This window comes from Felis catus, chromosome D2 (assembly GCF_018350175.1).
Source record: "Felis catus isolate Fca126 chromosome D2, F.catus_Fca126_mat1.0, whole genome shotgun sequence".
Classification (NCBI taxonomy): Eukaryota; Metazoa; Chordata; class Mammalia; order Carnivora; family Felidae; genus Felis; species Felis catus.
Window position 1 is genome coordinate 24,391,063 of NC_058378.1, and position 22,580 is coordinate 24,413,642.

Genomic DNA, 22,580 nt, shown 5'->3' on the forward strand with positions numbered 1-22,580 from the left:
ACACCAAGCCCAGCGACATTCAGTTTTTCCAAAGGGATGTGCCTCCCACATTGTGTCAGGCAATGCCCTGCTTTAAAAAATATATGCCTTGGGGCGCCTGGGTGGCGCAGTCGGTTAAGCGTCCGACTTCAGCCAGGTCACGATCTCGTGGTCCGTGAGTTCGAGCCCTGCGTCAGGCTCTGGGCTGATGGCTCAGAGCCTGGAGCCTGTTTCCGATTCTGTGTCTCCCTCTCTCTCTGCCCCTCCCCCGTTCATGCTCTGTCTCTCTCTGTCCCAAAAATAAATAAATGTTGAAAAAAAAAATTAAAAAAAAAATATATGCCAATAAGCAAAAATGCAAACTTTGAAAACAAAGGGATCACCAGCAGACACTCAGAAGGATTCTTTGCATTTTGAGCAGTTTCTTTACAATTTGAAAGTGTTCCTAAATTTGTTTGTAACTTCCTGAAGCAGAGACTTCAGGATCCCTCTCAAATAAAGACAGACCCTCTCTCAAACTATAACAGAAGGAAAACAGGAATCAATTTATTCCAAACTTCTTAGAAACACTTTTTTGCTCCCCATCTCGACTTACATTACATAGAACACAGGTGTATGCTTGATAGATAACAAAAAAAAATTTTAAATAAAATAAAATTCAGCACCAAAAAACATGACCAATTTGGTGGCAAAAGTTGTGAATTCTGAGACTCTTCAGCAAATTGGTGATTTACTGCCCACCATGCACAAGATACTCCATAGGCTTAGAATAGGGGTCACAGCTGAACAAAGAATGCTCCCTGATTTCAATTATCCATTTGGAGGATAAATAAAAGAGAATACAAATAATTTACATAAGACATAAAATGAGCTATGAGATTTTGAACAATTTATGTAACCTTACTAAGGCGGCTTACTCAGCAATACAAATAAAAGTTCATATTTCATAGGAGCTCCATGAGAGTTAAATGAGATAATGTGGGTCAAGAGTGTATACAGTGCTGGGGAGCAGAATAGACCATTCTCAGGTGTTAGCTTAGCTGTATTGCTCCTATAGTTATCATCACCATCTACATGTGACTTAAATGGTCATTTCAGAAAGTAAAAAGAAGAGGTTCTTCAGTTAGGAGAATTAAAGGAAGGCTGAGTGGAGGAAGTGGAACATGAGAGTGTCTCTAGGGAGAGGAGATAGGGTTGGGGAGGAGGAGTCCATGATAAGGCGGTATGTGAGCTGCAGCAGGAGGAAAGCCAGGTTCAGCAGGAGTGTAGGCCAGGCTCTAGTGGCTGTGGACAGGTCTGGCTGGCATGAAGAACACCTAAAAGAGAGAAGCAGGACAGAGGTTGAGAACAAATTTTGAAGGAAGTTTACCTTTCCACCTGAGATATTTGACTGTTACCCTGTAGGGCATTCTGAGGAAAGAAGCAATATTATGAGTTCCATTTGAGATATGTTTTTCTGGTAGGAGTGGACCAAATAGATAACAGCAGAAAGACTAATCACAAGGCTATTTTAATAGCGTGGGCAAGAGATAAAGAGGGCCTAACAAAACTCAGAGACTATAGAACACAAATCAAGGAGACATTATGGAGTAAGATCAGCAGACCTAATTTAAGAGAGAAAGTCAGACAGAGTCATCTTTTAGTAATTCATAGATTTTGAACATGGGTAAGGATGTCATTAAAAAAGTTAGGGGACACAGGAAGAGAAATCAGTTCATTAGGGTCCAGGTGAGAAGACATTTGTAACTATAGTGGCTGACTTGAAGCCTTCTACTGGCAAGAAGTCCTTGCATGGAAATTACTCTGTTTCCTCATCTGTGAAATAGGGATATCTGAGTATATTCCATAACTTCACACAAATAGCTTTACTAATTTCTAAGTCTGGGCTTCTCAGAGGCTGGAGTCTCTCTAGTCATGATTCACTATAGTTTGGGAAATAAATGAATCACCCCCCGTGAGCCTATTTATATCTCTTAGTAGTTAGCCAGAAAGCCTTATACAGACTGGCAAAGTCAACTATGGCCCCAACATTCTAAAAGCATCAACTTGGGAACCAGAAGGTGGGTTTCAATTCTTTGTTAAATGTCAGTTCCTTTGGCATATAAAATTCCAATAGCAGTTATTGAAACCCTATAATGTCTTGGCAACTTGGATGAAAGTTATGATACTGTATCTATCAGGGCCAGTCAGAAAAACAAACCATGCTAGGTATTTTAACAGAGAGAATATAATATAGGGGTTTGGTTAAATATGTGTTGGAGGACTGAAAAAGCAAAATGAAAACACTGAACTAACACCAAGGTAATAACTGCAGGCAATTGCCACCAGCACTAAGGAGAATGAAGAGAAGAATGGAGTGATCAGAACCTACAAGCTTAGAGAAAGATCCCATGGGGCTGGGCTCAGACCTCCATGAAGGGAATACCACCCAGCTAGTGCCGCTCTCTGAGGAGTATAATGAGGCTGGCTCTAGAAGTGCTGGAAGAAGCTGAACCAGAACCAACTGTCACTGCTGGGTGAAGGGGAGATGCCAGCATGAGCAGCCAAATAGGAAGGAACAAGTTTCCTCTCCTGCTCCTCCCCTCTTCCCCTTATCGGAAGAACCTAACAGGAAGCCAGCTAACAAAGGGGAAATACAGTTTGCAGAGTCCCATTGTCACAGGGACTTGGAGCTGAGAACCAATAGTTGAATAATTAACACAAAGACTTTTATATAGCATGTTATTTGATAAATATCAGATCACTGTATTTTTCTGGACAAGCAACTACAAAATATAGAAACTGATTCAAATAATAGAGCACATACTAGAAATAGTAAGCTATTCTCCCGCAAGCCTCAAAGAAAAGAAACAAGTTTTTGTTTTGTTTTGTTTTTTGGAGTTTTTTTTGGAATGAAAATTCTTGTCCTAGTGGAATTAGTTATACATAGAGATTGAGGTAGATAGACCCTGAGCTTGCCCCCTCCCCTGGTTTATACCCTGAATAATCCCATCTCCTGAGTGTAAGCAAGACCTGGGAATCACTTTTAGCTAATAGAGTAGGCAAGGGTGAGGAGATGTCACTCCTTTAATTATGTTATGCTATGTGGATTCCATCCTAGCCAGTTACAGTGAGAAAGATTCTCCTGCCAGCCTTCAAGATGCAAACATCCATGTTGTAAATTGCTGGTGGCTTCTAGGACCTAAGGGTGGCTTCCAGCCAACAGCCAGTAAGAAAGAAGCAGGGACCACATCAGTCAACCACAAGGAAATGAATTCTTAACAAAACCTCAATGAGCTTGGAAACAGATCATCCCTCAGAGCCCCCAGGTGAGACTGCAGCCCAGGTCAACGCCTGATTGCAGCCCTTCTGAGACCTTGAGCAGAGGACTCACCTAAGCTGTGCCCTGACTCCTGATGCAGGGAAACTGCGTTAGTGAATTAAACTGTGTTAATAAGTGTGTGCTGTTTTAAGCCACTCGATTTGTGGTAATTTGTTACATGGCAATACAAAACTAATAAAGAGATGATCCTTATTTCTCTATATCCCAACCATATTCAACATTGACCTAATGTTTATTGAGCATTTAACATGGGCTAGGTGTTTTTAGTCTTCAAGAAGCCAGTTTAGTAGAGAAAGCAGGCAAGTAATCAGGCCTTTGGAGCCTGGCGATGTGGTCATGACGTACGTGTGCCTGAGGGGCCTCAGAGCCTGGACGAGGGCAGGCTGACAAGAACAGGGGTCTAGGGAACCTTCAAAGGAGGAAGTCTTCATTAAAGGAAGATTAATTACTTAATTAGGAAAGGGGGCTTGAGGCAGAAGTCCAAAAAATCAAATCATTCTGGATTGCTGATCAATTTTCTCCAACTTCATACATGTAACAGGAATCAGAAATGGTTCTTCCGTAAATTGTTTTGCTTCCATTGGATTTACACTCATATTCCAGCATTCAATTGAAAATCCAGAATCCAGAAGAGGCAAAAAAAAAAAAAAAATGTGCTTGAACTTAAATATGTCTCTTGATAGAGATTAGATTAGCAATTGTTTGTCTTAATAAACCGGCACTTCCTCTTGAAACTGTGCCCAAAACAACCTTAAAAAGCTCCGATTTCACGAAACGTGTCACTTCCTCTCCACTCACGGCCCCCTTTTTCCTTCCTTCCCCTGGGTCTCACTTTTTTTTTTTTTAACGTAATGCTTTCGCGTTTGAAATAATACCCCTCTTTGGCAGGCTGATATGCTATAACTCCCATTTTTCTGGGGAGGGTTTTGATCTCAGCCAAGGTCACAAAAACAACAGAGCTAAGATTCAATTCCTCACCCCAGGAGCTCTAGAAGGGCTCCATGGCAGCTTTCTTGTCATGGTCTGCACTTGGACCAGCCTCCCACCCACACCAGGACCTCTAGAGCACCTCCCTGCCTTGCCATAACTTCACCAAGCCAGTTCTTCAGGATTCACACAAGTGACTGGCTCAGCCACACTGCTCACTTTCATGATAGTCGGGGAAACTTTGGGGCAGAATGGAGACAGTGGGGACAAACCCCTCTCAGCTCACTCTGGACCTGATTACATGGCACAAAGAAGTAGAGGATGGAGCAAATGAAAGAACAGAGGGAAAGGAAAAGTGACCATGGTTGCTTCCAACCACACCTGGGGAACCAGTTGAGGGATCTCTTGAATGTTTGGGCAAAGATGTAAGTCCCTGTTGTCACTCCTGTCTATTTCGCGCCAAGTTCTCAAACATCTGCTGGTAAACCTCTTACCCATCTCAAGTCATCATGGAAGCTGCTGGGGAGGAACCCTGTCTTCTGGGAGTTCTCCAAAGTGCCATGTACTCCTCCTCCCACTAGGGCAGTATAATTAGCAACGTAAAAGCGCTGCGGGGCTACCATCTCCTTTAAGGTGGGCTATTAACTTTTCAGAGAGCATGAAGAGCTACTACTCTATTTTAAATAAAGCTAATGCCAAGGGACCCACATTCAAAGTTCTAAAACAGCAGCTACTCACCCACCACCACCCGCAGATCAAACAATTGAGTTTTGGTTTTTTTTCAGCTTGGCCTATTATTTATTTAGAATCAGAACTGGTTTCTATCTGGATGATGCTGTCATTCAAGCTGACATCTCAAAAAAGCTGACATCTCAAAAAATATACCAGGGAGGTCCTGCAACAGTGCCCTCAGTAACTGTGAACAGACTTCTCCCAAGTACAAGAGGGCTCATGCATGGCCCGGAATCACCTGCTTCTCCGTACTTTGCCAGGACCATGCTCCGGTCAGAAACGTCTCAGCTGGAGGTGTAAGAGATGGGAGCCCAGGAGGCAAGGACTCATTTCTTTTGAAGCCCTGGCCTTGGATTGGTAGCCACTGGCAGCGACTCTGAAGCGAAAATTGTGACTTAATACTTGGTCCAGTCTTCCTTTTCATTTCTGGAATGGAAATTGTGGGGAGGGAATCGGGGTGGGAAATGGATGAGTAGAGGAAAAATAAAAATAGAGCCTCTCTTTTAAAAAATACAATTAACTTAAAAATTAAAAATTAGATTAAAAAAAAAAAACAGGCAGTAGGAGAAAAGTTTCCTTAAAGAACATCTTTGCTGTATGTCAATTAGTGAGCCTGTTCTCGCGGTAGGTTTTCTCTGCCGCCTCAGAGCCAAATCTTCAGCCTCCCACACAGATCTGTGAAACCAATTGTCTTCCCCAAACATGTGGTAACCACAGAGAAGTGAAATTAATAAAACTGCTCCAAAAGATGATTTCTAAAGATGACATTCCTACTCTAGTTTTAGGCTTTCTTTCCTGCAGCCAAGTAGGGGCCTGAAGGGGGAGTAGGAGTGGTTTGGTAGGGATCTGGGGCCTTTTCTTTTTAAGAGTTTTTAGCTTAACATAGTTGTTTTTTATTGGGGGTTTGGGGAGGCAGAGTGGGTGGAAGGTAAAAGACCCCAAAGCCAGCAGTTATGAACAGATCCAGAGAGGCCTGTCATTCCTGACAAACATGCATGTCAAAGCCAAGGGGGGTTGAGGCCTGCGCTCAACACCCCCACAAACCCCCTCTGTTTGCTTCTCCCATCCCCCACCCCTTGGTTGAAGACTACCACTGAGGGCATCATGGACGACATACCCAACCTGCCACTGCATGAGGAAGGCCCGGCTCAGCCCCAGTCCTAACAATGCCAGGAAGACAAGCAAAGGCCATCAGTCTCCATTACGAAGACAGTATTTTCCTCCCATATTATCCCGTCTGTCATGTCTTCCTTGGACTCCAAAGCATCACTGTCTCATACATCATCATCATTTTCTCCCCACAAAGATGGAAAACCCCGGGGGTGGGGTACGTTTTGCCTCCCATCCAGCCCTGGATGGCCAAGGGCCTTCCCGGAGTGACAGAAGCAATGCTCAGCTACCAGGGGAGACATTTGCATTCCAATTAGGCCCAGGGCTTTGAAGAATGGGGGAGGACAGCCAGTTTGTAAATCCGAAGTTTAAATAAACTTCCACAATCTCTGGAGGCTGGGAGAGGGCTCCGATGACACTAGCAGGGAGGCAGAGGGAAAAAAAAAACCCAAATCAGAAGAGCTCATGGAATATGGATACACCGAGTCTTGACAGAGCAAAGACACATTGTCTCTGAGAATTGGAATATGTATTAATAGTTGTATTTAATTAAACACGGGGTGTACTCTTTTATTAAATTCTCACAACAGTCTTGTTTTACATTTACAGGACATTTTTTTAAGGGATAAAATTTAGGCCTAGAGGATCACCCAAAAGTAGAAGAAACCTATTTGTCTGATTCTAGATTTTGACACTGCAGTGTTACTAATTGGTCAGCTATGGAACACTCCAGAACTTGTGCCTATTTCCTAACTAATAATATTAATAGTTACTATTCATTGAGTCCTACTATGTGTCAGGCATTGTTCTAAACATTTTGTGTGCATATTTTCATTTAATCTGCACCTTGAGAGAGAGATGTCATTACCATCATTATCTAGGGTTTAGAGAAATAAAGTAACTCACCAGATCCCCCACTAGCAGTTGCTGGAGTTAGGATTCAGACTCAGACTCTAGTGTCGATATAGAGCCAACATAAATACTGATTTGCTGTCCAGTAGTCTGGACTATCATAGTAGAAGGAAACAACCATGAAGCATAGGAGCATTCATTAATGGATTCCTCACCAGTGTTAATGTGGATGAAATCAGTTGAAAATGAACCTCAAGGCAAGTCTCGAAGGAGAAAACATGGCACCAGAGTGAGTGAGAAAGACCCAGGCCTTTCCTTGGTTTTGAGAGGGAAAGCTTATCGGCTGATGGTGAGTATGAGTTTGGTTTTCTTGGTGTCAGCTTGTAGAGCCAGAGCTTGCTCTTCGCCACTGGGCAGAGAGAGGAGCACCTGGGACTGCCTGCCTGGTGACAAACCAGCATGTAGGGGTCTGGTTCCTAGGCCTGCCAGTAGGGCAGGGCAGCGCACCCTTTCAGCCCTGTCTCTGCTTGCACTAGCTTGTCCTGGGTTCCTAAAAGTTTGAACTGAGTAATTCTACCACGTGGATTTCAACCCACTTGCTTAGAAAATGGCTGCTATCATGCCCAGTGGTAAGGCAGCAGCAACAGAAACTCAACCCAGCTCAAAATGGTTGTAAGAGACCCTGTGGTTTCCTACCTGTCAGTCATCCCCTTTCTTTCTGTTAATAGAACCCGGATCTTGTTCAGCTAACCCTCCTCCTCACAGTCCAGTGTTTCACTATACCCATATGGTAACTCCATTCCCCTTGACAGTGAGCAACTAAAGAATGGACAAATGACATAATTGCAGCCAATCAGGTGCAAAGGGATGTATGCAGGAGGGCTCTGGAAAGGTTTCTGCACTGAATTAAAAAAGAGAGAGACACACACACACACACACAAAGTAATAATGTGATGGCCAGAACTACAACAGCCATGTTGCTACCTCAGGCTGCCTCCCCTGAGAACTATTCCAACCACCCTGAAAAGGAGAGTCTAGAATGATGGAAAGAACTTGAGTCCTTGAAGGCACTGTGAAGTCACCAAATCAACCAACCCCAGAGCTCTCCTACCTTGGAGTTTTGATTATGTAAGATATATATTTTTCATCATGTATATCAATAGAGTATCGTGCAGGAAACACTGGTAAAATGAGATTAAATAAGATAGTCCACACTAAGCATTTTTGACAGTGCCTGCCAGGTAGGAAATTTTAGCTATGATTATATCCTTCATATGTGTTTAAATTCCCAACTCTGTCTTCTCTCTTGCCCTTTGAGTAAAGAGGCAAATAATGAAGGTAACTGGTCTATGTAATCCATTTCAGGTCTTCAGGAAGTCTCAGAAATATTCAACCTAAAACATGTATGTTGAACTATAGCAACAGTCTGAACAGAATCTATGCAAAGCAAAGGAGTATAGAGGTTCGAGCTAAGACTACCACCTTATCTCACCTGACTACAAAATCATAAAAACCCACAATAAAGGGATATAGTTTAGAGATTTACTGTGAATTTCCTGGTCATTAACTGAATCAAAACTGAAAGTGGTGTCTCTCCTCTTCCTTGTAAACTGCACACTTTATGAAGAAAAAGCAATATTCCCAGCCAACATGTGCCTGTTATGTAATAAATACATATTAGAGATTCTTTGAAAAGGGTGTGATTTATAGTTGGATCCTGACAGCTACTTTGAAAGCATACCATTTTTCATGTAAAGCTAATTAGAGGATTCTTAATTAGCAAATCTTCCATTCAATAGATAGACAATGAAGATTTTTCACAACAATTGTAATATTTAGTTCTCTTTTTCTCATTTTAACAAAGCAAACTAGAAAGATACCATTTATAAAAATCTCTGTTCGGGGCGCCTGGGTGGCTCAGTCGGTTGGGCGTCCGACTTCGGCTCAGGTCACGATCTCGCGGTCCGTGAGTTCGAGCCCCTCGTCGGGCTCTGGGCTGATGGCTCAGAGCCTGGAGCCTGCTTCGGATCCTGTGTCTCCCTCTCTCTCTGCCCCTCCCCCGCTCATGCTCTGTCTCTCTCTGTCTCTCTCTGTCTCAAAAATAAATAAAACGTTAAAAAAAATTTAAAAAAAATCTCTCTTCAAGGCCTGCAAAGCTTATAACCTGGAAATGGTCAGGGAGAAGTGAGATATGTGGACCCTCCCACCCTTGACTTTGACTTGCTTTGGGATCTGGAGCAACTCATGTCCTTTCTAGTCTTTTTTCCCACCTATGAAATGGGGATGTTAAATCCAATGGGTGTCACCCAACCTCAGCATTTTGGAGCACATAATTCTTTAGGTGTTTGGCAGCATGCCTGACATTTACCCACTAGACACCAGTAGCACCCCCATCCCCAGTCCACCCCAGTTAGGACCATCAAATATATCTTCAGACATTGCCAAATGTCCCCTGCGGTGGGGAGGCAAAATCACCCCAGCTGAGAACAACTGAATTAGATCAGGGGTAATAAATGCAGACAAAGGTCAAGCTATTATACAAATGAGAGAACTAGGCTAGATTAAAGAAAGGCAAATTTGAGAACATGTATCCAATCAAAAGGGGAGAACACTCTTCACCTCCAGTGGACACTCACCATATGTTACAACTGTTCAAGAGAGGGCATGAATCCCATGATTCCGTGAAATCGCTTGACTTTTTTTTTTTTTTTTTTTTTTTTAATGTTGGCAATTCCTTCCTTGTAGCAGTTAGGAAAGTAGGTTCTGGAACTATGCTTTCTGAGTTCAGACCCCAGGTTTACCTCTTACTGATTCCAATATTTGGCAAGTTCCTTAAAATCACTAGTTCTTGGTTTTATCACCTGTAAAATAAAGACAATAATAATACTCATAAAATAATTGTCAGGATTAAATAACACAACATATGTGAAGGGATAAGAGCTTAATACATATTAGCCATAATTATTCCTAAGATATAAAAATACTATAAACGGGGCACCTGGGTGGCTCAGTCGGTTAAGCGGCTGAGTCTTGATTTCAGCTCAGGTCATGACCTCATGGTTCATGAGACTGAGCCCCTCAGTGGGCTCCACGCTAACAACAGAGAGCCTGTTTGGGATTTTCTCTCTCTCCCTCTTTCTCTGCCCCTCTCGCGCTCTTTCTCTCTCTCTTCCTCTCTCTCAAAATAAATAAAAACTATTGAGAGGATCATAGGGTTCTTGTCCTTTCTTTTATTGATATGATGAATCATGTTAATTTTTTTGCAGATATTGAACCAGCCCTGCATCCCAGGTATAAATCCCACTTGGTCGCAGTGAATAATTTTTTGAATGTATTATTGGATCAGGTTGGCTAATACCTTGTTGAGGATTTTTGCATCCATGTTCACCAGGGAAATTGGTCTATAGTTCTCCTTTTTAGTGGGGTCTCTGGTTTTGGAATCAAGGTAATGCTGGCTTCATAGAAAGAGTTTGGAGGTTTTCCTTCCATTTCTATTTTTTGGAACAGTTTCAAGAGAATAGGTGTTAATTCTTCCTTAAATGTTTGGTAGAATTCCCCTGGAAAGCCATCTGGCCCTGGACTCTTGTTTTTTGGCAGATTTTTGTATTACTATGACTGTTGGGAAAAACTATGTTGGCAGCCAAGTTACCATGCTTGATACAATGGCTATTTTCTAAAGCAATTAAAATAAAGGTGTAACAATTTGGTATATCAAAGAAAGAAAGAAAGAAAGAAAGAAAGAAAGAAAGAAAGAAAGAAAGAAAGAAAGAAAACTAAATAAAAATAACTTTAAAAAATACTATAAACTAAACTAAATATAGCTATAAGTCAGATTCAGCCTAACGGCTACAGGTTTACAACTCTGAACTACAGGATTCCAAGGATTTCTTCAGGTTCCCTAAAGTTTTATGATTTCATTTCATGGAAGCAAGGATACTGATTAGCTTCTGATTATTTCTATAGACTCTAGGTGAGGAGATAGAGCTCTTACACTAGCAAAGATCAGGTAGTCAGAACAGAATTCTAATTAAATGGCAAAACATATGTTGTTGGAGATCAGAAAGAGAGGTTGAAGAGCCATCTACATTTTTCATTTAAGAAAAGATTGGGTTTTGTTTCTCTTTTTAAAAAATGTACACAAAGGAGAAGAGCATCAAATTTGGAAACTGACATCCTCATCAGTATCCTCTTAACAGATGCCTTGACAATACAATGAGTTATTGCCTACTTTCTAGCTAAAACAAATTGACAATTATAAGTTGGTATCATTAGCTCAATCGCTTTTCAGTGAGATAGCTGATAGAGGCAATAATAGATTGGCTTCTCCATCCTTATCCTCCCACTGGAAAACAACATATCCACTCCTGATCAATACTTTGATCTGAGTTACTTATAATGCTGTCAGACATGAGTGTCTGCTTCACTCCAGGGTGAAGAAATAAGATAGTTGTGCAAAATTTAGGCCAGATATTACATTGTCTTGGGTGAGCTGTTCTTCTGGTCTAGAGCCACATAACCAAATCAGCACTGTAGAGGATTACAGAAAGTAAAGGGGCAGTTGCCTTTAATAATAATAATAATAATAATAATAATAATGTGCCACTGCTTTTATTAAAACTATGTCAGGGAGACATGGAGTAGAATGAACTCATGGTAGCCCATGTATTTGAACAACATCTCAGGAAAATGATTTGAGAACGTGCCTTAAATGCTTTAAAATAAAAACTTTAACCATTTGATCCATAATTAACCTCCCATGAATCTGTCACAAGGAAGTTAAGAACCTAGAATCAAAATGTATGCATAGAGATGTTCCACATAATGTTATTTATAATAGAAAAAGTAGGTACCAAACCAAATGACCAGTATTAGAAAAATGCAAAATTTATTAAGGAATAGCCCTATGATGAACTATTATGCAATTAATTAGAAATGGTGTTTCAAGGAATATTTCACTTCATGAGAACATTCTTAATATATAATGCTATGCCAAAAAAAGTGATAAAAAATTGGATATGCAATGTGATGCCAATTGTGTGTATGTATGTGTGTATAGTACGTCAAAATGTGAACTCTAGTTATTTTTAGGTGGAATTATAAGTAATCTTTATTTCCATTTATAAACTTCTCTGCATTTTCTAAATTCTTTGATGGACCTCAGGTTGCCACATGCAGTTGTGCAGTTGTGCACTGAAGAAGGGAACCAAGCTCACAGAGCACTCCATGTCATGGACCCATGCACTGCCTCTGTTCAGAGAGGATGACTTTTAATTTAAAATTTTTTTAAGTATATTTATTTATTTTGAGAGAGAGAGAGAGCATGAGAATGAGAGGGAGAGGGGCAGAGAGAGAGGGAGAGAGAGAATATCCCAAGCAGCCTCCACATTGTCAGTGCAGAGTCCAGTCCAACACGGGGCTTGATCTCACGAACTGTGAGATCGTGACCTGAGCTGAGATCAAGAGTCAGACGCTTAACCAACTGAGCCCCCTCAGATACCCTGAGAGGATGACTTTTTAAACTCATACAATGGCACCATGAAGGATACTGTTCCATAATCATAGTTTTATGGTCAGAAAAAAAAGTAATATAAAAAATGAATAATACCATCAATACCAGGGGTGGATAAGAGTCTATGTGAAGCTTGAGGCTCATATAGTTTAGGAGGCTTCTTTGTAAAAAGAATATAAACTTTTAATTATAAAATTAGTGACTGATGTGTATTTCAATTTAGAATGAGAAAATAAGTCACACACACATACACGCGCACACACACACACACACACACACACACACACACATCCTGGAGCTTTAGAGATTAGTTCTTTTCTCTTGTAACTTAGCAGAAATGCTTATATGGAAGTGCGCTCAGGTTGCAGTCTGGCTCCCCTGCCCATGACACTCTACTACCCTCAGCAACACTCAGCTGTCTTGGGGGTCCACTCAAGTGAAAGACCCTGGATGAAGCTTGTGTTTCACTTGTGCCATAGTAAATCTGGCTCTGATCTTTAGAGAAAGAAAAAGCAGATAAACTCAGAGCCAGATACTATTTTCACAAGTAAATTTACATAAATAACATGGCTCCAAATCAAACAATCTAAAAAGTAACTTAAGTATCCAACACTACAAAATTTAGCACGGGCATTTGATAAATGCCCATTAATGTTTATTAACATTTGGGAAGTTTTCTGCTTTATCCACCTTATGTTTAATATTAATTCATTTTTTTAAGTTTTATAATTTTAAAAAAGTTAATCTCAAGGTCCTCTGCCATACCTAGAGCTCTCCATGGGCAGGAGAGCTAAGAAAAAAATCTTTGAGAGTCCACGACAGCTTCTTAAGGCAGAGAAATGGTATAGGATTCAGAGCAGGTCTGTCCCTAGTGAGCCACAGAGAATATTGAACTAAGTTCCTATCATAGAAAGGTAATAGCAAAAGAGTGCTCCTTCAGTTAAAACAAAACAAAACTAAAGCCCAAACAACAATCAGAACAGACTTTCATATAAATACTACCAGTCAAAACCAAATTGCCAGAGTATCATCTAGATCAGTGGTTTTGCAACAATTTTAGAAAGCGAATTTTTTGAACCAAAACTTAAGCTGAACTCTAATATATAAATGAATAAGTATTTTTAATGTTACCCAAAATGTATAAAAACACCTAGAGCTACAACTACCTTCAACATGTCATTACAACATGGCATGCTATGTGTTCATAACTCAACTGACAAACTATTTTAAAGTTGACAATGGCATTTGCAGGCTACCCAATTTTACATGTTGTACATAATGCCCAAATCGCCAAAAAAAGACCAGTACAGAGTTATAATGTTCTTATTCAGTGACATCCATATAAGATATTCAAATTTATGCACAGAATGGGGAAAAACACCGTAAATAAGATTGGAAGACAAATTATATAGTCTGGAGGGAAATATTCACACACATATAACAGATTGTATATATATAATTGGGATTCCAGAAAGAGAAAAAAAAGAAAGGGACTGAAGAAGTATTTGAAGAGATAATGGCTGAAATTTTTTCAAAATTGTTGAAAGATATCAACCCACAGATACAAGATCAGCAAACCCCAAACAATCTAAAAACAACAACAACAACAAATCCACACTTAGGCACATTATAGTCAAACAGTTGAAAACAAACAACAAACCAAATCAGAAAATCTTGAAAACAAATGGAGGCTTCAAAAGGTGGGATGAGGCACATATTTTATATAAGGAAAGAATAATAAGGATGAGAACTAGCTTCTCATCAAAAATAGTGGCCAGAAGACAATGGCATGACATCTCTAAGTACTAAAAGAAAAAACCTGCCAACTCTGAAATTCTATATCCAGTGAATATATCTTTCAAAACTGGAGATGAAATAAAAACATTCTTAGACAAAAGTTGAAAGAATTTTTCTCCACAGACCGTACCACATGAAATGCAAAGAGAAGGTTTTTTGTTTTGGGGGTTTTTTTATTAATTTTTTTAATTAATGCTTTTTATTTATTTTTGAGAGGAAGAGAGAGACAGAGTGTGAGTGGGGGAAGGGCAGAGAGAGAGAGGGAGACACAGAATCGGAAACAGGCTCCAGGCTCTGAGCTGTCAGCACAGAGCCTGACACAGGGCTTGAACTCACAAACCATGAGATCATGACCCGAGCTGAAGTCAATGCTTAACTGACTGAGCCACCCAGGTGCCCCAGTTTTTTTTTTTTAAGTAGACTTCACATCAGCATGGAGCCCAGTGCAGAGCCCGAACTCAAGACCCTGAGATCAAGGCCTAAGCTGAGATCAAGAGTTCGATGTTCAACTGACTGAGCCACCCAGGAGCCCCAACAAAGACAAGTTCTGCAGGCTGAACAGAAATTGTACCAGATGAAAACTTGGCTGTGCAAGAAGGAATTAAGCACTCCAGAAAGGAAAATATGTCAGTATACCAATATTATTTTGAACGTTTTCATATATGTGCATTATGTCTAAATTTCCTTAAAATAACTTTAATCATTTACCATAAAAATAACAATGCATTGTGGGATGTATAGAATAGGCATAAGTACAATGAAATGGCAAGAACAAGAGCACACAAGACTAAAGGATGATACTTGGGAAGTTTACTGTTCTGAGAATAGAGAGAATGGAAGACAGGCAATGTTTGAAGAAATTATCACCAAGAAACTGCCAGAACCAAAAAAAAAAAAAAGATAAGCATCCTCAGATCGAATGAGTGCCACTACTCATATACACAACAAAATTTTTAAATCAGTCTCTAGACATCATAGTGAAATTTTAGAAACTCAAGAACACATATAAAATACTGAAAGAAAACTATGCTTTAAGAAAGAAAACAAATATCTTCAGAGATTCAAATCTCAGAAGATTTAGCATTCACTGGTGATCTTCTAAAGGAATACTCCAGAATGTACTCCAACAGAGAAACAAATGAACATAGTAGGAAGGAGTGGGAGATAAGAAACATTTATTTATTTTTAAGTTTATTTATTTATTTTGAGAAAGAGAGAAAGTGAGAGTAGGGGAGGAGTAGAGAGAGAGAGAGGGAGAGGGAGAGAGGGAGAGACAGAGGATCCCAAGCAGGCTCTATGCTGACAGCGCAGAGCCTGATGTGGGGCTTGAACTCGTGAACCGTGAGATCATGACCTGAGCCGAAATCAGATGCTTAAACCAACTGAGCCACCCAGGCGCCCCAAGAAATATTTATAAGCAAAGAATACAATGAATGGATTAGTTCTAAATAAGTATTTATTTAAAAGGACAGTCAGAGCAATTTAGAAGTAACATTCTAGATCATATGAACATTGAAAGCAGAGGAAGCACAAAGAGAAGTAAATGTTCTTGTCTTGACCTAGAGAGGGACACAGACTGATTATAACTCTTGTCTTTATTACAAAAATATATTCATGGATATGTAACAAAAACTACAATGTTAAAAAAAACCCTTAACCAATAAAAGAATAGAAATGGAACATATAATTTTAAACCAACAGAAGGGAAAATGGAACAAAGAGCACTTCCTAACTTTATGTTTTTAACAGCACAGAAAATTGCATAGAAGGATAATACCAAACTTACCTGTGTGTTTCTATGTGTGTATGTTTCTGTGTAAACACTATGTGCATCTGTGTGTATATTTGGTATGAGTCTTTGTGTGTATATCTGGTGTGTGTCTATGTGTATAATCTTGTGTGTGTGTGGATGTAAAGATTATTATATACCATTTTTCTTCACAAAAATAAGATCCCACTGTACTGTTTTTTTCCTTTTCTACCTAGCATGCCATAAATGTTACAGGCAACCTAGCAATCAACAGCACTGAGGGCAACAAAGCCAGGAAGCTCGATCATCTCGGGACCCATGGCTCACTATGAATGGTCCTGGAAAAAATGGTGGGAACTGGGAGACCTGATTCATTTTCCCTAAGGAACAACATTGTAGGTGGGTTTCGAAAATTGAGTGCAAATCCAGAGCTGAAATACCAATAGTTCTAGCCCTGAGTGCTCCCATGGGGAGCAGAGGAAAAGAAGGCGGCTCAAATTCCCAAATCTTGATCAGCTGAACAGTATAGTGGTTCAGAGTATTTTCTCCAGAGACAGGCTGCCTGGGTTCAAGTGCTTACTAGCTGTACGACTGTGGGCAAGTCACTTAATCTTTCTTTGCCTCTGTTTTGTTGTCTATAAAATGGAGATCATAATGAGGCCTCCCTAATAGGGGTGTGGTGAGGATTAAATGAGCTAATATATAGCAATCACTCAAATGATGCCTGCCTCATAGATAGCATTCTGTAATTGTTGTGATATCTAGGATTCCAGGGAAATAGACAGAGGTATGAATGGAGCAGAACCAGCCATGGGCTAATGTTTGCTGGGGTTGAGTGATGAGCACATAGGGCTCTACTTCTAGGATACTTTCACATTCTCTATAATAAAAATGCTTTGTAAAATAAACACTCTATAAATATTAGCTGCTGTGATAGAAAGTGCCAAAAAGAAATGTATCTTCACTTCGGTCACAACTGTGCTACAATGAGAAACACAAGGTGTCCGTATACAAAGAGGCTGTTAGACAAAGGTATGTCATCAATGATGTCATTGATGTCATCAATTCTTGTTATGTGATGTGACCTTAGAGGCTTTATCAAGGTGCTGACCCTCCTGACCCTCCTCCAACCCCTAAAATTTGTCTCTCAGGCAGCCTCATGGATACCTGAAATATTCCCATGAAAACCCCAGCTTAAGTTTTTATAACCTAGTCAAAAAGGTGGGGGTGGGGGTAGGGAGAAGGGTGTGAGGGAACAGAAATAAATAGTTAAAGCAAAGCTGCTGTCATTGTCCTCATAAAACACTCTTACATGTTTATTCTCTTCAGAGATAATATTTTGATGAGAATAAAAGAGCCAGAATATAAGAAGGCAAAAGAGAGGTAGGGAGGCAGGAAGGGAGGAGGACCTAGATGGAGAAGCAGACCTCTCTGTCCAAACGGACTGTGTGTCAACCCTGAAGGAAGCCCAAGAAATTGCTGCAGGACAGAGGAAAAGAACCTTCTTAGTCTTGTTATTCAAATTGTGGTCTCTAGGCCTGCAGTTCCAGTATCACCTGGAAATTTGTAGGACACACAGAAACTCAGCCTCACCCTAGACCTAGTGAACCAGACTATTTTTACAAGGTTCCAGGTAATTCTCAAGCACATGAAATTGTGAGAACTAACCCAAGACCTAGATATACTGGCCCTTAGCAAATGTCTGGATAAATGGCTTTTCTGAACAGATGGAGGAGAACAGTGCCAGCTTTGCTTTTATTCAGCAACTTTGCATTCATTCTGTATCCACAGGGTGTATAGAATTATGTAATGCTGTGGTTCTTTGGTTCTTAGCCATTGGTATAAGTTAGAATCACCTGGGGTACTACTAACACTAGTTGTCCAGGTCCCGTCCTCAGAAATTCTGATTCAATTGTTCTGGGAGGGACTCAGTCTAAAATGGTAGCAGCTGACTTTGTTGTTTTGCAAGATACTTTGTACCAAGTAATAGGACTCCTGGTGAGGATCCATGGATGAGCCATTGAGCCTACCTACCCTCGCTGAAGACAAAGGCAGTGAAGATGCCAGGAGTCAATGCCATAGAAGAAGGAAAAATTTATCCCAACCTTGTATTGTCTTTTTCCTTTTACAGATGCCCCAGAATCTATGAACCTCTTGCTGGTTAGTGTGGGTGGTTGGATGGGAAGGAGGCTGATGTATCTGTGATGGATTTTATAGGGTTTGACCTTTCTCCAAATAGATTAACCTGTTGCCTGAGTCATGACCCCTTTGGAGATATGTTTCCTCTGGCCTCTTTTTCTCCTCTTCCTCCTTCCCCCAACACACACATGCAATAGGGGTCAAAAATTGTCATATAGAACCTGGGTGGCCTCAAATTCTGCTGAATCTCGTTTCTTTGGCTTCCTTGACCTTAGGGAGGTTAAGCAGAGCAAAGCTGTCAATCAGCCTTGAAGCTGGACTTTACATGGCTATTCCTGATCCAACCACCAATGTGTAGATTCTAGTCAACCCCTTTCTGGTTGGGAATCACTTACTTCTGACCCACCCCGTCAATAAGGAGGTTCCCGTTAGCATAACTGGCCCAGTTGCATCCCTCAGTCTCCACTACCAGAAAATTTAATACAGTAATTGTGTCCTCTGCCTCTCTGTCTTTAACTTTGTTTAATTAAAATTATGCCCCATTGCAAGGTAAAGGCAATGGGAAGGTAAGACTTGGGCCATGGCCTATCTGGGCATTGTTTTCTCATTAAAAACTTTCAGCAAAACTTAAATGTCTTCACAATAACTCAGAATTCATCAAGCAAATTCAGGCTTTCAATTCCCTTTCCTTTGTCTTCAAGTGTCTCATTCAGGGATAAGAGAAATGGGAAAATGAAGGATTCATGAATAACCAAAGCTAAATCCAAGTGAAGAAGAAGTGAATTAATACATGAAAAGCACAGCTTGTGATGAAGGAAAGGGTGTAGGTGAAATTAGTTCTGACTTCCAAATGCTTCGATCAGTGTGAGCATTTAAAACTTCTAAGGGCAGGAAATGCCTATGCTGAGGTGGTGCTATGGAAAGGAGAGGCGTCATTAAACTCCAGGCTGCCTGTCAGAGATGCTCCAGTCTCCTAACTTGCGACACATCTGTGGAGTTTTTGCAGGAGAGCAGGCTGTCACGTTCAGGAAGAGACGGCACCCTCAAACTAACTCCTCCTCCCTTTGATGCCTGTAGAACTTGGCCATTAAAATCTGCCTTGGGCTAAAACTCAGCAGGCAAGTTTCCAGTCCAGGAACGGCTTTGACAAAATTTTAATAAAATTAGAACCAGATTGGCATTGGGGGATTTGAGTAGGAGAAAAGTTGATCTATATATGTAGATTGACATGAGAACGGCCAGACTCTCACTGTGGAATGCCACATAGCAGTAACTCTTGGCCTGCTGGCATTCAGCACACAACTACTAGTGTCCTTGATCCATGAATTTTCTTAGACATTGTTAAGGCATTTAAAAGGCCCTATGCTTAAAAACAACAACAACAACAACAACAACAACAACAACTATGTTTGGGCAAAGTTCACTCACTTCAGTATTGTTCTGTACTAGCTGGCTAAAAAAGATGAAAGCTTTAAGAAGAACAAAAGTATCTCAAGTCATTTGAGGCATGTGGTTAAGTTTTGTTGTAAAGCGATAGAATAATTGCATTGCTTGAAAATGCAAAAGTATTTTCTTTTGAAAACTTAATTTTGTAATATTAGCCTTTCTATAGGATTCTTGGTCCTTGAAGCAAAGAAGATTGGCTTACTTCTGGATATGGGCAGCACACATACCTCTATGTTTATTGTAAGGGATGTAATAATGGCTGCATTTCACTCAAAAACAGAAAGAAAGATCAGAGAACTTCAAAATATGTATTCAATCCATTCCATTCCTTTTGCCATTCTCTTTCCACATGTCTACACCACACAAGGGAACTGCAAGTTACAGTCCTGTCCCTTGCCATTTGTTAGGAACTGTAGCTACTCATAGTGACAGAATCTTGCCATCACTTTGACTTCTGTAGTACATACTCAGTATGTTACCAACACTTTACGGAGAAACACTGGAAGATTTTTCTCTAACACTTAGCCTTGTCTAAGTTTATTAAATAGAAAAGCAACCACTTCGCATACACAGTAAGGACTCTCCAAGTAATTTTTCAAGTATACCTTATAGATGTATTATGCCAGCAAAGACTGAAAGATCCCCACTAAAATGCCTCATCTGTATCCTGTTCTCCTTGGTCCAATTGCTCATTTCATGAAAGTCAAAGAGAAGACCATGTTCTAAGAATGCTATGTAAATTCTCTAAAATTAGTGTGAGACTATTTTCACCCTGCCCACCCCTACTCTACTGATGCTGAAGAAGAAGAAGAAGAAGAAGAAGAAATACAAATCCGAGACTATAAATGGTTGGCTCCCATGGATGCCTGTAGCCTAATACCAATGGAAAAAACTACGTTTGCTAAATATTCATCTTTTCATAACTAGAATCACTCTCAACCACCATTTGATCCTTTGGGGATTCAAACTGGCAATAATAACATTAAAATGGAATTCTGTTGTTGGGTTTTGTTTTGTTTTGTTTTATTTTTAACACACAAAGAAACCAACTCTATGAGGGTTTAATCATCTATGTTTTCTTGCTGCACCAGCAGATTGATTTTATGTATTTATGTGCTTTTTCGCCATTTTTCCTGAGGTCATGATTATAGGCAGTGTGTTTAACCTGTGCATGAATTCCAATGCCAGAGCTAAATAGCAGTGAAGGCTTCCAGGACAAGTTCTCCTAAAAGCACATCCTTGCTAAGTTAGCTCTTCTCTTTAAAAATGTAACCCTTTTAAGTGCTCCTAACTGAAAATTTATGTTTAATGTTTTCTTGGGTTTCATGTCCAGGAGATCCTTTTGGATGAATGCCATAACTACTTTGGGCCAGGATCAGGAAAATCTTTATTGTGAACATTTTAAGAATGTTTCATTTCTTGGATATATGTTCAGAGCTGACTAGTTGTTCTGCTTTGACAAAAGCCTATCAGTTGGTTGGGTTTTTTTTTCCCATTTTATTTTGGATCAGAACCCTCAAGATCTCATGTGCCCATTAGTCCCTGGCTAGGGCCAAAGATCAGATGACTTCCCACAGAGCCAAATATGGAGAAAACAAAACGAAACTCACTGGGTGGTATAGCAGGAGGAAGAAGAGGGATGTTCCACTTTCAAAACAGCTTAAACTAGACTGTATTCCCATGATGCAGGAAGAATCCCTCCCACATCATGCACATGTTTGATAGGCTATGGCAGTTAGTATTTTGCCCTCAGTATGCTCAGCTCATGTCCAATAGTAGGTAATGTGTGATCCCTGATCTTACATTACCTTCAATCTAGTTGAAGAATAAGCTGCTGACACCTAAAATGACTAGTAAATTGCTGGCAAACAGGTGCTAAAATAATGTCTGAAGACTAGTTAGTAAAACATACCAAATCTGTTTTTCAAAAATGTCTCAGTTCATAATAATTCTTATGTGGCTATCGACCATAAAAATGGCATCCCTAATAATAGCCCTTGTTTCCAATTTTAATTCAAGACTTCTAACCATTGCTAATTTATCATTAAACTTCTCTAGTCAGTGAGATTCTGTTAGAGATTGATAGAATGATTTTTTTTTAACGATAGAATGGTGGGACCCCAAAAGATACTAGCAGCTGTCAGTAAACCGTGTTCTAGTTATTTTGACCTAGAGATGATTATTATGACTCAATAAATCTATTATTGGAATCAAAACTTTTTTTTAAGTAACTTACTGTTGTAACTGAACAAACCCCACAAATCCAAAAAGTCATGTGGCCACAGTATCACATGAGGTGGTGAAATGTCAGCCACAGACATCCACCCAAAAACACTGTAGTGTTCACTTGCACAATCAAAACAAACTTATTAAGCAGTACACTATGCCAAGCAAAGTACAGAGATGAATGAAAACAAATGGTTAAGTAATATACCAAGGAACAAATTAATAAAATTCAGTGTGATAATTACTATTAGCAAAAGAATCTAAAAGTATTACAGGAACACTTATAGGAAAGAAAAACTCTTTTTAGAAGGAATCAGGAAAGGCATCACAGAGGAGGTAACTTTTGACATGTGTCTTCAAGGATGAATAGGAACCATGAGCATAGCATGAGTAGCAGGCACAGCATATATACATACATGTAACATATATAACAACTATATTTACCATTTTGAACAAAATGAAGGTTAGAAGCTTGAGACACACATTTCCAAGAGACTGGCTTGGCATAGTTGGAAAAAAGGGCATGGGGGAGGCACGGGGCCAAGGCTAGGAAACTATATTGCAGGATTGTGAAGATTATGTACATATGGAGATATGTATATACCCTGTTAAAGAGCCAGGAGGAAAACTACTAAATGCTTTTAAACAGAAGAATAATTTGATTAATAAGTAAAGGATATATAGAAGGAGAGATATGAGGTGGGCAAGGAAGGCCAATATTACAATAACCAGGGAAAAACATAATGAGAACCTAGACTATTTATATATTTGTTTTCACCATATTCTAGAGA

The 22,580-nt window shown here is 39.9% G+C and overlaps 1 long non-coding RNA gene across 22 annotated transcripts in view; it reads right to left on the reverse strand.

Annotated features, from left to right (window-relative positions):
• Window positions 1-498: 498 nt before the first annotated feature.
• The window catches only part of LOC102899458, a 100,520-nt gene continuing 78,438 nt past the window's right edge, over window positions 499-22,580 (reverse strand). For 19 of the 22 annotated variants that reach the window (XR_006586952.1, XR_006586967.1, XR_006586960.1 and 16 more), the window contains 3 exons: window positions 9,559-9,783; window positions 5,213-5,386; window positions 499-1,295 (listed from right to left, as the gene is read on the reverse strand). This is a non-coding gene — a long non-coding RNA (uncharacterized LOC102899458). Of the gene's footprint in view, window positions 1,296-5,198; window positions 5,387-9,558; window positions 9,784-22,580 lie in introns of all 22 variants that reach the window. The other 3 variants (XR_006586950.1, XR_006586962.1, XR_006586964.1) reach the window with 3 other exon arrangements.